The 15,570-nt window shown below is 37.8% G+C and overlaps 1 pseudogene; it reads left to right on the top strand.

Moving 5' to 3' along the window:
- The first annotated feature begins 4,809 nt into the window (after positions 1-4,809).
- On the top strand, positions 4,810-5,673 carry LOC105092271 (coiled-coil domain-containing protein 127-like; annotated as a pseudogene).
- The last annotated feature ends 9,897 nt before the right edge of the window (positions 5,674-15,570 follow it).

Raw genomic sequence — 15,570 nt, 5'->3', positions numbered from 1 at the left:
TTGGTGAGGATTTTGGCGTCTATGTTTATCAGTGATATTGGCCTATAATTCTCTTTTTTTGTAGTGTCTTTGCCTGGTTTTGGTATCAGGGTGATGGTGGCTTCATAGAATGAGTTTGGGAGTATTCCCTCCTTTTCAATCGTCTGGAAGAGTTTGAGAAGGACTGGTATGAGTTCTTCTTTGTATGTTTGGTAGAATTCCCCGGTGAAGCCGTCCGGTCCTGGACTTTTATTTGTAGGGAGGTTTTTAATTGCTATTTCTATTTCCTTTCTAGTGATCGGATTGTTCAAGTGTTCAGATTCTTCTTGATTCAGTTTTGGTGGACAGTATGTTTCCAGAAACTTGTCCATCTCCTCTAGGTTCTTTAATACATAGATGGTTTAATATTTTGTGTTTAAATATCTGAATTATCTGCAGTTTATTTTTGGGGTATTTTATAAGGTTTGGGTCTAGTTTAATATTTTTTTCCAAAAGCTGCTCATTAGTTCCAGTACCATTTGTTAAACAGCCATCTTTTACCCAGTGATTTTAGATGCCACCTTAATCATTGCAAAATTTCAGTCACCTCAAAATTTCTCTATGCTCTTGGATTTAGTTTGGTACTTTTTTTTTTTAAATTCCACTAAACTGTCTCCACTTGTGCGTGATTATGACAATGTTTCAATCGTGGAGTCTTCACAGCATGTTTAATTTCTACCAGAACCAGTCTGCCCTCAGAGTTTTTCTTTTTTACTGTTTTCCTAGCTATCCTTGAATGTGTATTTTCCATATGAACCTTAGTATCAACCACAGCTCCGGAAGAAGCTAGAGGTTTTGTTGTTGTTGTTAATTGGATTGTCAAATTTATAAATTAACCCAGGGAGATGTGTTATCTTTATGACACTGAGTCATCGAGGCCGTAACAAGGGGTATCTTTCAGGTTAACTTTTACATCTTTCAAGAGCATACTATTTTTTTTCTCATATTCTTAAACAGTCAACAAAATTGCCCGCTCTTTTCATTTTACCTTCTTCATCAGAAGTATTGTCTTATCAAGACTAACTTATTGAATCTCAAGGAACTTTTAAGTCCCTTCCAGATGGTCAGAGCACTAATTTACCAAAACTCTTTTTCAATATTTTCACACTCGAGGTTGACTTCTTTTGGAGGTGATTTTATCTAATGTCTTCTTTTCTCTGTCACATGATTTCCCATTCCACTTTGGCAATCTGTAAAGGTTTGCAGCAGAAGCTCCAGAATTAGCTCTGCTGGAAATTAATTTTTTTTAACTTAACTAATTTGAAGTCTAGTTTTTTTTTTAATCTTTTGATTATGCTGCAGGCATTTCTGCAATTTTATTTTTTCTTCTGCTGTTCTTTATAGTTTATTTGTAAGATGCTTGGGGAGATTTGGGTTTTGGCTACTGACATACCTTGTCTACTCACAACAAAAATCACTTTTAATTGTCAAGTTAGACATGACTCACATAGGGTTCTTACAAAAGGATATATGTTACAAAATTCTCTCATAATAATTCAATCCAGCTCAAGCTTGTTCTTTCAGAAAAATTTAGAATCTTCTTTTCATCAGTCAATGATTTGTAACATATTGTGTTCCCTCTCTTTCTGAGGGGAAGGGGACACTGGTAACCAACATTTGTTGTCTAATTTAGGTTTAAATAAGTTAACCCCAGGTTCCCAGTGTAAATATTTATTTCTATCCTCCAAATCTGTGGTTTTTATTTGTGTTCTGTGGAGTCTTAGTGGTTCCATGGAGAGGAAGGAGTGGACCCACGGGCAAGCTCCAGTGTCACTTCATCAAAACAGGTCAACTTTTAATGTGTCTTTCTTTTGGGTTTAAGTTATCATAAGAATGTATGGTTCAAAGCTTTTAAAAATACAAACAAAAAGAGAACAAGAAAAAAAAAAACCTCTAAATGAATTTCATGTCTTTTTTTAAATCCCTCTAAAGACTCATTGCTTTATGTTTGAAACAATTTTCTTAGTAAGCCAACTCCATTCCCACTTGAAAGTAGTTCAGTAGAAATAGAATATATGGAAAAAGATTATACCTAATTAGCATGTCACTATTCTGACTCTAGTTCTTATAGCCAAATGCTATTGTTTTAGTTATATTACCAAAAAAGATATAGTTCTAAAGCTTAATATCTTAAAACAACAACATTGTTAACTCTTACGGTTCTATGGGTTGACTAGGTCCACCTGGGCAGATTTCTGCCGTTCTACTTGGGACCATGTGGGGTAGCATTCAGATGTCAGCTGAAGATGGAGTCATCTGGGCATTCACCTGGTATGCTTAATGGATGAGCCTCTCTCCCTGTCAACATAGTCTCAGGGACTCTCTCCACGTGGTCTTTTTGCACAATCTCTCAATCAGGCTACCCAAACTGCCTACATGGTGGCTCAGGGCTCCCCAAAGGATAAAAGTGAAAGCTGTGAGGCTTTATTAGGATGTGGCCCAGAACTAACACATTACTTCCTCTGTTTTCTATTGGTTAAAGCTGCTCACAGGCCCAGCCTAGATTAAAGGGTTGGGGACAATAAAATGCCCGCCTAAATACCAAGAGGTGTAGTTTATTGTGGTCTCTCTTCGCTGTGCTCAACACCCAGTCTCACACTCAGAAGTACAAAACCAGGAACATGCGATTTCTCTTGGGTTCTGCTACTTTCACAAAACAAACCAATCTTTGAGTGATTTTGCACTTCTTCACACGTGTCTTGGTTTACTCTGGGCTTCTACGCTCTGACTCTCACTCCCTAGTTTACAGATGTTTAGAGTCCCAGGACCAGTGGCCAAATCACAAACCTTTACTAGGCATGTTTTGTTTTCTGCAAAATGTCTTTCACTACAGAGGATGCCTCCCCCTAAATATGCATGATTTCTGGCTTTCTTTTCTTTGGTACTATTCAAAATTGTCTAAGAGTCTAAAGTCCTGGCAACTGGGAATCTGCTTGTTTGTTATTACATCACTTGCCTCGTACATAGTAAGTGATGAAATATACTTACTGTTTTGAAATGAATTCTACAGTGAAATCCCCGTGTCCCATGTTTCTACTAAGTCCAGTGAGAAACCTGGACAAGATACTGCTTCCTTAGTCATTTTATTCCTCCTACCCAGTGGCACAAAAGCCATGTTTATGTTATGAGCTCCCTGGTCCTAGGCAACTTGCAGTGAGAGCCCTGGAATGAAATCCTCCCCTCAGCTTGTAAGTCTACAGCTGAAAACCCACCACCTGAATATGCTCCCCTTTCTGTCCTCAGCAATCATTAGCAGGATTATTTTAGTACTGAGCATACCAGACTGTCTACCCTCCCATTCTATGCCTTAGCAAATTTTGTAAAATTTCATTTCCTGGTGATTAATTAATTAACGTATCAAAAATCTCCAAAAGGAGAATCAACTTAGATTTTATTTGATGGCATTGCCAAACCATTTTTTAATCAAATAGGATATTTTTTAAAAGGCTTTCTGAATAGTTCATTCTACATCTCATTTTCAATCTCAAAATTCTGCCCACAGATGAAGGTAGGTGTATGTTCCAGACAGATTTCATCTGATAGCTAAATTTTCGGTATATTTCCTACCAAATCTTGATTTGTGCTCTGTGGAACCTTTAAACTCTATCAATGGGGTGCCTTCAGGAACTGAACTAGTAAATTCTCTACCGAATTTATCTCAGTAAGATTGTTCTCTGTTGAACATTTCATAGCAGCTCAACATCCGATGTGTGGGCGTGTGTCTATTTCAGCAATTAGGAACCGGTGGTATTTGATAATATAAAAAATAACTTTAGAGTAATGCTAACTTGGACTATAAGCTTTATGTGCTTTTTCTTCCCAAGAACATTTTTTTTTCTATGAGGATAAACAAGAGAAAGCACTTGTCTTTTCAACCAGGAGAAAGAACATAGCTACATGCCTTTCTCTCCCACACCAGTCCCGCGAGCCATAGCAAACCTTTTCAATCCTCCTTTTAACCAAGGCAAACATAAACAGATCAGCAGCAAGAGTTAAAAAGTCACATTGGTAAGAGGATGCGTGTGACATGTTTCACCATTTAGAGTATACACACTTATAACTTTAAGGATTCACTTATGTAGCTGTGTAAACTGATCAGTGAGAATTATCTTAGATAATTTAACTGGGTACCAACTATACGATGCAGAATGTAATATATATATATATATATATATATATATATATATATATATATATATATATATATATATATATATATATATATATATCAGCATCTGATACCTAGGAGGAAAACTCCACACCAAGAGTGAAGAGCCCAGTTACACTGCTCTATGTATGTACCCATTCATACTTCGTCTCCGGGATTCTGACGCCAGGCGCTACCTGCGGTACTTTCTTCACCTAGGATATTAATTCTTAATTGTTTCTTTTTGTTGAAGGTTGACACTCTTTCCACTGATTAAAACTTACACATTATTTTTACTCCACATGCGCAGTAGTCACATATTCCAAAGTCCCTGGACCACTTGAGTACATAAGTGCCACTGTTTAACGTAATATGTATATTCAGGTCTGTAAACCTAACCATGTGACTTGGAGCACTTCCTGCAGACGATTCTGACTGTTGAGTATTTACACGGACCATGGTGATATCCAAAAGAAAAATGCTTTTATACTTACAGATTATTTCCTTGAACTACATAAAATGGGTATCAAAAATTGTATTTACTCCAGAAAAAAGAGTGAGTGAGTGAGAGTGAGAAAGGAGAGGAGGGAGCGAGGGAGGGGGAGAGGGAGAGGGAGAGAGACAGAGGGGGGAGAGAGAGAACGTTGCGCCTGCGCACAGAAGACCCGCGTACTGGGGTGCTCAGGGCACGGGTCTGGGGCGTCCCCTCCGGGGGTATATTTTCATGAATAACTTAAACGACCCTCCAAGTTGGAAGATCTGGCCTAATTCCAGGGCTGATGGGGATGATGGAAGCAGATGGAACTGCTGGGATTGGATTTGGTCTAGGGAGTCCCAGAAAGAGAGAGTGAAGCATACCGTCATAGCCCAGCTGCCTTCCAGAGGGACATCGAAGCCAAGCACCAGGCCTCCACCTCAGAGAGCCGGCGAGCCATGGCCCAGCTACCCTGGAGCTGGAAAAGGAACAGAACAGAACGCCTGGTTACCGAGAAGCCCTCCTCTCTCAGGGGCGCAGGATGGTGGAAGAAAGGAAGCTTCTGGAGCAGGGGCGGGCGCCGGCCCTGCAGGAGAAGACTCGGCCCCTGCGGAGCGCATACCTGAGCCGCCCGTACGCTGAGGAGGACTGGCAGCCCAGGGCCCGGCTCCTGCGGCTGCAGACGGAGGAGAGCTGGCTGGTCCCAGCGTCCACGGAGCGGAGGTGGCGGCTGGCCTGACCGACATGTGTACGCGCCACACCGGCTGTGGTGACGTCCGGACACCAACGGGCGCCAAAATGGGAGGCGCACGTGGCTGTACCTCAAGCACTGGGAACTACCGTGGAGCCGAAGAAGCTCAAGAGCCGGGAGAAAGCCGTCCTGGGGAAGAGACAGGAGCGACGTGACTGCAGGGCAGGCTGTTGCGCACTGGGTGAGTCGCGCCTCTGTGCTCCTTCCGCCGGCGCTGCGCGGCCCTGCCTCAGCCGTGGCCCTGCCTCAGCCGTGGCCTTCCGCGCCGCCGCCCTCCTCTGAGCAGGACCGCGGGGCCGGGGACGCAGGGCCGGCTCCAGCCCCTTCAGCAGCTGAGGACGGAGCTTCTCAGAAGCACTTTTTAAGCTGTCAGTATTTTATTAAGCGGAGCAGTAAAACCTCCTATCTCAGCTTTAGGATAAAATTGTTAGGCATGACGCAATTAAAACTTAATTTAAAACATAATTAAACACCTGCAATTGAAAAGCAAAAAAAAAAAAAAAACATAGATACACACATATACATCTATTTTCTCTATAATTTTAATTTTATTCGTCTTGAACCTTATTCCTATTAACTTTACTGAGAATTTTTTGCTCTTCTTTTTTTAAACTAGTATGATCGTCAGAGCTTCCCTAAGGGCTTTCTTCTGTGCTTTCACGCTGACTAGACTCCCTTTCCACCTCAATTGATCATGAAGGGGGTAATCTTCCTTCTGTGTCAGCGAGAGCCTGCTTCTCTCCAACAAGTCTCTAGTACATGCCCCTGTTAACTCAACTCTGTTTCTTTGTCTTAATAATTTTTAAAAAGAAGCAGAAAACACACAAAGATGGAAGGAAACTTACTGTTTGAGTACTTCAGATTCACCCATCAAACTGATTTACTCTGTATTCGTTTACATTAGATTGTGACAGTGCAGGCTAGGAATGCTGAAAGAGAGCACTATTAGAAAAGAGAGTCGAGTGAGAACTAGCATTGTCCCCTGACAAGGTGTCTGGTGGGTACTTGACACGTACTATCCCATGACTGCTCACAACTCTGTTACGGAAGCATTAATGTCCTCATTCTGAGATGCGGAAACAGATACACCATAAACTTTAAGAAAATTTGACTAAATTCAACAACTGTTAAGATACAGAACCATGTTTAAAATTTAGGTCTATTTAACTCAGGAGTCTCTTTCTACTGGACTTTGTGATATTGGTGATTTTTGATCTGGGCATTAAAATGTGCTGTACTCAGTGCACAAAAACTCACTGTATTGGTGGAGGAAGCTTAAAAACAGAGAATATTGTGCTGTGGCACAGAGATGCAGGTCAGCAGATGACACATCATAAACAGTATCCTTTCTGTGCTTTTTCTGGTAGATGGTGTGGTTTCTGGTTGGTTTTGAGCAGGGAGTAGCCCAAAGAAATACGAACTTTTTAGGAAGAGCCATTTGGCATCAGTGTAGAGAACCAATGGGAAAGATGTAGTACTGAGTATGCTAATGATGTCATAACTGCAACATTTGATGGCTGATTAGATGTAGAGAGTAAAAGAAAAGAAATCATGTAGCCTGAGGCTCAGTATTCAGAGTGGGTTACTGGGTAAAAAATGGGGCTGTTGGCCAAGATAGAGAATCCATGTAGAGGAGCAGACTTAGGGCAAATATGGTGAGTTCAGCCTTATAAATGTGTTAGTTTGAAAATGGCACACATGGAGCATAAAGATATCCACAGTTAGTTGGATGTATAGGTCTGGCTCTGGAAATTAAAATTTTGGAATTTTCAGCATGGAGGGGATAGTTGAAATTATTGAGCTAGAAAAGTCTGCTCAGAAAAGGCATGCAAAGTAGAAGGCTCCTGTGGATTATATGCAGCAAAATAGTCTTGGTGAAGACAAAGAGATAGAAGCCAAATTTTAACAGGTTTAAGATTGCCCAGACAATGAGAATATGGACATAGGGAGGAGATTAGACCATGCAGAGAGGGTCGGAATAAGGGTTAGGATAAGGATTAGAATTTTGCTGTCATTTTTGTTGTTCTTTTCTGTGATGATGTTTCCGGCTTTGCTTAATGTTGTCATTTGAGGTTAAAAAAAGTAACCTGAGATTATTAATAATGTTGAAGCAAGCAACAAATAAAGAGTGAAATACTGAATATTGGACAGATAACTGGGAGTGAATAACTATGAAACAGAAAACTGCTGGGAAACTGAGTCAGAATGCATGCGGAGGTATTAGCCTTTCAAGGGAAATTAACAATTTCTTCATCTGAAACTGGAAGAGAAAAGAAGAACAAAACAGATTTAGAAGAACAGGTAACTATGGAAGTAAGAAGTTGATTTAGTTCAAATCACATACCCTTAATTTTCTTGGAAGAATTGGAGGTAGATTTATCTTCTGAGAGGGGCTAGAGTATGACTTATGATATAATAAAACATTAACTATATCAAGTGGCAAGAGTAAGGAAGCTACAGCCCCTTGGCGTAAGTACTCCATCAAAGGAAATCACAGCTTCCAGCAGTGTGTACCTTCCAATTAAAGGATCAGAAGGCCTCTTGAACTCAGAGGTACTCCACATTCCCTGCCACCTGACAACTAGTTTTATTTTCATACTGCAGGAATTTGGGACACTTGAAGACAGAACCTGGAAATGATTTGGGGTCAATAAATTAAATGTTTTAAAGCTCTATATAAATGGCTCAGGTCACCTTCTCTTTATGCTTCACCCCCCGAATCCAAGCTAATTTTAAGAAATTGCATTTGACCCTACCATATCTAAATCACATTTTACTCAGACTTTTTACTCTTTCAGACATTACTATCTAGTATTAGAATGCTAGGTCTAAGACAGTTCCTGCCCCTCCCCAACTCCTGTAAAATGTATTCTGAATGAGATTCACTTGAAAACTGAGATAGACATATGAAATGTCTCTGAATTACTAACAGATAATGACCAGCATCTATAATTCATCACATGGAATTTTTCCACCAAACAAAATTTTGACTTTTGTGGAAGTCTTTTCTTTGACTTTGTAACTAATGCAGTAACCACATCAACTTTGGTGCTTAGAAGTCCCTGAGTGGCTCTCCATAATATAATATCCTTGGGCATTGAGAGATGGGTATATAACACAGTTCTTCCTGAGCAGAGCTGATCCAGTCAGTGTGAGAGCAGGTTTGATAAGTTATTTCTTCAAGGACTAGATTTTAAACAAATTTCTAGGACCTTTCTGATTTTCATTATAGCAGCAAATTTATATGCTTGTATTAATTTGTAAGACTTTTGATCTGTACATCATCAATATGTAATTGAATTCTATTTGGTTGTGTTTTTATTTAATTTGCTAGATAATTTGAGGCAAACATCAAATTTGACTGGCATTTTCAGTAAATTGACAGTTGTTTTACTTACATGACTGATTATCTTGGCATTTGATATAAGCAAAATCTCCCCAGTGAGTCCAAGATAATTTATGATAGTATTGTACTTCATGTGTCAAGCCAAGTCTTGTTTAACTAGCTATTTCACATCTCGTGACTACACTAGGCATTACTCACTCATTAAAATTCAACGTTGTGCCACACATGAGATCTCCTCATTGCTTAACTTTGAGATAAGTGTAGCTATTGTATATGAAAAAAAGACATGTATACTATTACATGTATAGACTTTTCTAAGTAACTAACCCACAGAGGGCAAAAAGAGTGTTTTTCTGGGATGATTTGGAGAGCATACTCATGGAAGCAAATTGGTTTTATGTTCTTTCTGATTATATTCTGGAATAAAAAATGACTTGGTCAAATTTGTTCAGTGATGGTAAATACTATTTTCATCATCTAGTGATAGAACTATTTTTTTACAATTTAGTATTGGAGTGTATGTATATATATATATATAGAGAGAGAGAGAGAGAGAGAGAGTCTTTGTTCCCATCTGCCACAGATTTCATTACACCATTCTTACAAATAAAGAATTCTATAAGCATCCAGTACTGAAGTCATAGAGCTTCAGTCTCTTCAGAATAGGCTGAGAGTGAAAGGCAACTTAAGAAAGACAACAGAACAATGAGCATCTTATATTCTTTGCTTAGGGTCACTTTAAAGCAAATCATTTCCTTGTCAACCCTTCTTCCTGGCACCTAAGTCATATCTGCAAATAGCTTCCATGATAACCATTTGCTTACATGTCCACTTGAAGAAAAATGTGGGACATTTTCCAGTTGCTTATAGGGAGACCCCAAAGTAGAAAGCTGAAGGTTTTCTGTTATCAGACTGTCTGACTCCTATCTTCTCCTTTTAAAAGACCTTTTAAGTAAGCCTATTTTTGTCTATAATCAAATACTCAAGAAATGGCCCTTCAGTAATGTAAATGGACTTCCTTCCCTTGTTAGAATTCTCTTCCTAAAGCCAAGAGTCCTCCATTGACCTTTAGCTCAACAACCTTCTGAAAGTGGAAACTCCTATTCTGCTATTTTGAAATGATAGTAATCTCTAAGCATGTATTCTAATGTGCAGTGACATGGTTGCCAGTGTTTCAGAGGAAGTGCAATCCACTGCTACAAGGAAGCACTTATGAACTGGCAAAGAATAAATGGCTGCCGTCAGGAAAAAGTGCGTGCGATAGCAGAGCTTTGGCTGACACCTATGCTTGGAAGGCTTAGTCTAATGAATTTGATCCACATCTATTGATGTGATATCTAGAAATTTGCCATGTGTTTGTGCAAATATATATTGCCTGGGAAATCGTAGGAACAAATGAGACTTAACTTCAAAATTTATTAAAACTTTATTTAGTAAATAGGACTGACTTAGAAAAATCTGAAAGCGTATTTATTTACCCATGCTCACCATGGTACATTTTTGCCAAGTCATGGATATTTTAACCAAGAGCAAAATTCATTTGTAAGGTATTTTATATTGGAAGTTTCCAGTATGTCTATAGCACAACGGTATTAAATATAAAATGGAAAAAAAAATGAATAATTGTACCCAGAAGCTAAATAGCTAACAAGCAAATGCTAACAAGCATTATTTTTTTTGTCCTAGTAGTTTTGGTTTAACTTTTTGACTGTCTTATTGTCTTTTGAACTTTCATTTTTAGGAAAGGTCAGGAGCTGCTTGAATTAATATGCTCTTCCTCAATTCAAATGTTAAATTGGTTTCTTGGATGCAGTCTAATAATATATCCAATAATTAGAAGAGGAAAGGGAAAGTAGACAGTCTTTTTTAGATGTTAACACCAGAGAAATTTCATCATCCAACAAGGAACAGAATCTGTCTAGAAAAGACTTAAGTTGAATTACCTGTTGCCAGCAGTTCAAAGAAATCAAAGCAGGATTAGTACTAATGACAAAACAAACATGTTGCATTGTCTTAAGCATAAATGAGGTACAGAACATCTGTACCCACCGAAGATCAAAGGATAATTTTCAATGAAAGTACACCATACTTTCCAAAAAAGCTAGAGAAACCTAAGAAGAGAAAGTTCAAGTTTCATTTTTTTTCCCTCCTGTGATTCTTTAATAAAGACGAATTGAAATTCTTTTGGAAGGTGTCATATTTAGGTGTTGAAATGTATAATCTTATTATTACAGACTTTGCAACAGTAAAGTATGCTCTTTAGTGTATGTTCTGACTTGTTAGTATTGGAATAGAGACATTGTAGAAAAAAAATAGTTAAACCATCAGAATAGAGTTATAGGAAAACAATAAAGGCCTGCAGACACTGTTGTAGCTTAAATTTTACCCTCTCCAAAGTGAGTAGTTGGAAACAAGGGCATGTCTCGTACACCCTTGTTCTAAGAAAGCCAAGACAGGAATATCATTAAGCAGATGCCATTGGTCTGCTCCAAAAGGAGAATGTTCAGATGTGGAGTAGGTTGCTTGATCCTGAGACCTTATCTTTTGGAAGCTCTTCTCCATCTTCTATTTTCACCACATTCTCCCATCAGTGAAAATTCACTTTCCCAAACGTGTTCTGTTCTCTCATTGCAAGGGACCATCTGTTAATTTGGTTTTCACTGAAATGCCTGCTCCTTCTTCTCCACTTCTCTTTTTGTTTTTCTTTATGCTTAGATTTTTATTATTATTATCTCATTACAGAGACTTTCTTGACCTCAGGTTATCCTCCCCAGAGTGGGATAGATTTCCTCTATCTGATATTCTACTTACTGAACAATATTACCTTTGTATCTTTGTTTACCCCATTCCCTATTAGACTGGAAATTCTTCAAGGGCACTAGCGGTGTCTTTAATCATTATAATTCTCAAATTCTTTTGGTATTGTAGGTATGGGAAAAGTTTGCTGAATGTCATAAGATAAAACTTTCATGGAAGTTTTCAATTCTGGTGCATAAGTGGATTCACTGCCACCCAGTCACTCCAATTTGCTAATGGGTCTTGTAGAATCTCTGAGAGGTAGAGACTGGGCATATTCTACTGTTCAGTACATCTGTTCTTTCAAGACCACTGGTGACGTAAAAAGCCAACAGACTACAGCCACCATCGAATAAGATTATACTGGATATGGTGAGAAACAGATAAGCAAGTGTGTGGCTTTAATTTCACAGTGTCTTGTTGCCTTATGATTCCGTCCAGTGTTTTAAGGTATATGTTAATAGAGATGGTGATACAGACTGAAGGTCAGTTAGCAGTTTCTTTTCCCCTCTGGGAAAAACCAGTGTTAGGTTTACCTAGCTTTTCTTCAAAAATTCCCCCTTTAGTATTCTTTTGTACCTAAGAACTCAAATGGAAAGAAAGGAAATTTTGCAAAACAAATTTTAAATTACATCCCTAAATACAACACTATGTTATTAAATTTATGACCAATCTGAAAATACCTGAAATAATCTTTTGCCTGGTTCTTCATTATAAAACTTAATTGCTATATCAAAAAATATATTTCACCCTAGAGGTATTAATTATTTGTGTCCCAGAATCACTGAACTGAAAAAAAAAGTTATTATAAGCTATTTTATTTATAAATTGATCTACTTCCATTTGAACTATTCTCAACTTCAGAAATGAAAATTATAGCTATGGCAAATATTTTGTATGGTTTAAAGAGATTATCAGACATTCATGAACTTAAAGAGGAACAAATATTTTGTTTTTGTTTCTAGGGTACTATGTATTTGAAAAATATATCACAAAATTGTTAAAGTCTTAGACATAAAATGCATAAAAGATGTGTATTACTTCCACTTAATAGAACACTTACTGCCTCAGGAAGAACTGGAGTTTGAATTAATAAGCACTTGCTTTCCATGTATTTATTCAGTCACCGCATAATGTGGTATACCTACAATGTGTTACTCACTTTAATCTGACTAGTGATATAATGGTGAATGAGAGAGGCTTTTTCTTATCATTAAGTATTTTAAATGGTTAAATATGTGGCCAAATATTTGTGAAAAAAAAATCTTTCCTCTTAGTTTTTACCTGCTGTAAATTATTGCAATTACTACAGAGTTACCATTTGTATAAAAGTCGTTTAAAGGGCAGTGTGGATGGTGGAACACAAGTGAGCTAACGGAGAAAGGCATGAAATGGAACAGGAGACTAGATTGTGCAGAACCCTGTAGATGGAAATCAGTTTTAATTATATTCAAAATACAGTGGGACCCTCTTGAAGTGTTTTAAGTAGAGAAAGATCTACTTTTAAGATCTGCATCTTAAAATGAATACTTGGGCTGCTACAAACAATGTGAGCAGAAATGGAGGGAACAGTAAAGAGGTTACTGCAGTACAGGAGAAACCTGTGGCTTGGATAGTAAAGTGACAGTGCAGATGGATAGGGTGGATGGATTTAAGATCTCTGTTCTGGACCTAAGCGATAGGACCTCTGATTAATTAGATGTGGAGCGTTAGGGAAGAAGAACAACCAAAGTTTCTAGCTTGAACAACTAAATGAGGCCATTTTCTGATAAGGGGACCATTGAAGTGAAAAAAAAAATTGGGAGAGAAAATCATTTACTAGATTATTTATTGGACATGTTCTGTGTGAAATATCTATGAGAAATCCAAATGAAGACGTTGGATAGGACTTGACAAGTCTGGCTTGCATTGAAGATCTGCATGGGAACTACCAGCTCTTAAATATCATCTCAGATCATGCGACTGGGGTTATATCACATAGAGAGAGAGAAAAAAAAAAAAAGTCCTGGAACCGAATACCAAGATTCTTCAAAATATATTCCAAATATAACCACTTCTCTCCACAGTCATCTCTCAGCTGGATTATTTCAAGCCATCATTTTTATTCTTACCTCCTACAATCTATTTTTGTTTTTAACACAGGAGCAAGAGGATCTTGAGGAAAATTAAATTAGATGTGCTCTAAACTCTCCTCAAATTACGGCGACCAGTGAGACCCTAGCAGATCTGATCCACAGTTAGATTTTGGACATAATCTCCTTCCACTCTTCCTTCCAGTCCCTCTGCTCCAGCCAGCCATCTGCTTAGCTCACTGTTGCCTGAATCCACCAAATGTGTTCCTGCTTCAGGGCCTTTGCTCTTAATATTCCTTCTTTCTGGAGATGTACATGCCTCAATTCCTTGTCTCCTTCTCGTTTCCACTCAAATATCACCTCGATGATTTTGGTAACTACTCAGGATCATCTTTATGGACACGCGACCTGTATCTTCGCACAGGATCCCAGTATTAAACTGTCCTGTTACAAGGTGCATTGTTCTGCTGCTGCTGTCTTGAAATGCTTAACAATATTTGAACAAGGGCCCTGAATTTTTATTTTGCTCTGGGCCCCAGAAGTTACATAACAAGGTCTGTAACCAACAGCTCTAATCCTCTCCGTCTTCCTAACCCTGATTTCTTCTTCTCCACAGTACATATCAACTTCCAACTCATCGTATTTTATGACTTGATTATTGTCTTCCTCCATCAAAATTCCATATGAGTAGGATATTGAAAATATTGTTCACTGTTGTCTTCCATGCTTCTATGACTGACACACTCTAGATGCTCAAGAAGGTTTTTTTGAATAAAAGAATTTTATTTATACAATTTATAAATTATATAAAACTGTAAATTAAAAATTTATTAAAAAATGATTGAACTTCAAGAAGAAGAGTTAAGATAGAGGCGGAAGAGCAAGCATATGAGACTGTGATAAATTAAGCAGTGAGGTGGAAGAAAAATCAAATGTTTTCTGATAAAAATGGAGAGAATAATGTTCCAAAAGGAATAATTATCAAATGTGGTGAAAACTACTGAGAGGTCAAGTAAGATGAGGCTGTTGACCTTGAGAAGCCCAGTCTACACGAATGTAGTGTTGGGAGTCAAAGACATATGGGAGTGAATTAGAGAGAGTAAACAGGAGATTAGGGAGAAAAGATTTTTAATAAATTAGAAAAATCTCTAGGCTATTGATGTATTTATCGTGTACATTCATGTAACTATTAAATAAAGAGCATAACTGTATTTATGCAAAACTAACCCCCATAAAATTTATTTTTACCCTAGTCCTATAAAACTCCAATTGACACAGTACTTTTTCTAGACTACATACTTCAATCTCCATTATTGTTGAACACTTCTGAGAGAGGAGGTGAAAAATTATGAACATGCTCTCCACACTCAGGAGCTTTCAATATAATTATGAAAATAAGACAAACATCAAGTAAAAAGAAAAAACCTGAATTTAAATAATATTTCAAGGCAACATGGAAGAATGATCACAGTGTTACACATAGTGAATGACGTGTAACCAGAAATAACTGCATTTAAGATTTCAGAGGAGAAAAAGATTCTTCAGAATGTGGTGGTTAAGCAAAGCTGTAAAATAAAGGTAGACTTTAAAAGTCATGTGAAAGAATGAATAACATAAATGCCGATAGAAAATAGTTCAGCAAGATCAGGATTAGGAGAAATTAGGAGTTCAGGAAGTATAAAATTGATCAAGAAAGGCAGATTTTTGAGCCAGTTTGAAATGGAGGGATTAGGAAGTTGAGAAACTGGAGAAAGTAGACTGGGCACTTATATGTGACTATAGGAGCAACATGGTACAATAAAAATAGTTTTTGCCTTGGAGTCATAGAGACCTGCATTTTTATCCTCTTGCTGCTCCCTATTAATTCACTTCAGACTATGTAGAAACTCAGCATGTTCCACCTAAAATTTGTCATAATACTATTTAAGTCATAGGATTGATATAAGGGTTAAATTTGCTAAAATA

This window comes from Camelus dromedarius, chromosome 6 (genome assembly GCF_036321535.1).
Source record: "Camelus dromedarius isolate mCamDro1 chromosome 6, mCamDro1.pat, whole genome shotgun sequence".
NCBI classification, from domain to species: domain Eukaryota; kingdom Metazoa; phylum Chordata; class Mammalia; order Artiodactyla; family Camelidae; genus Camelus; species Camelus dromedarius.
The sequence above is the reverse complement of the archived record's forward strand: the minus strand, read 5'-3'. Positions and strand labels throughout refer to the sequence as shown.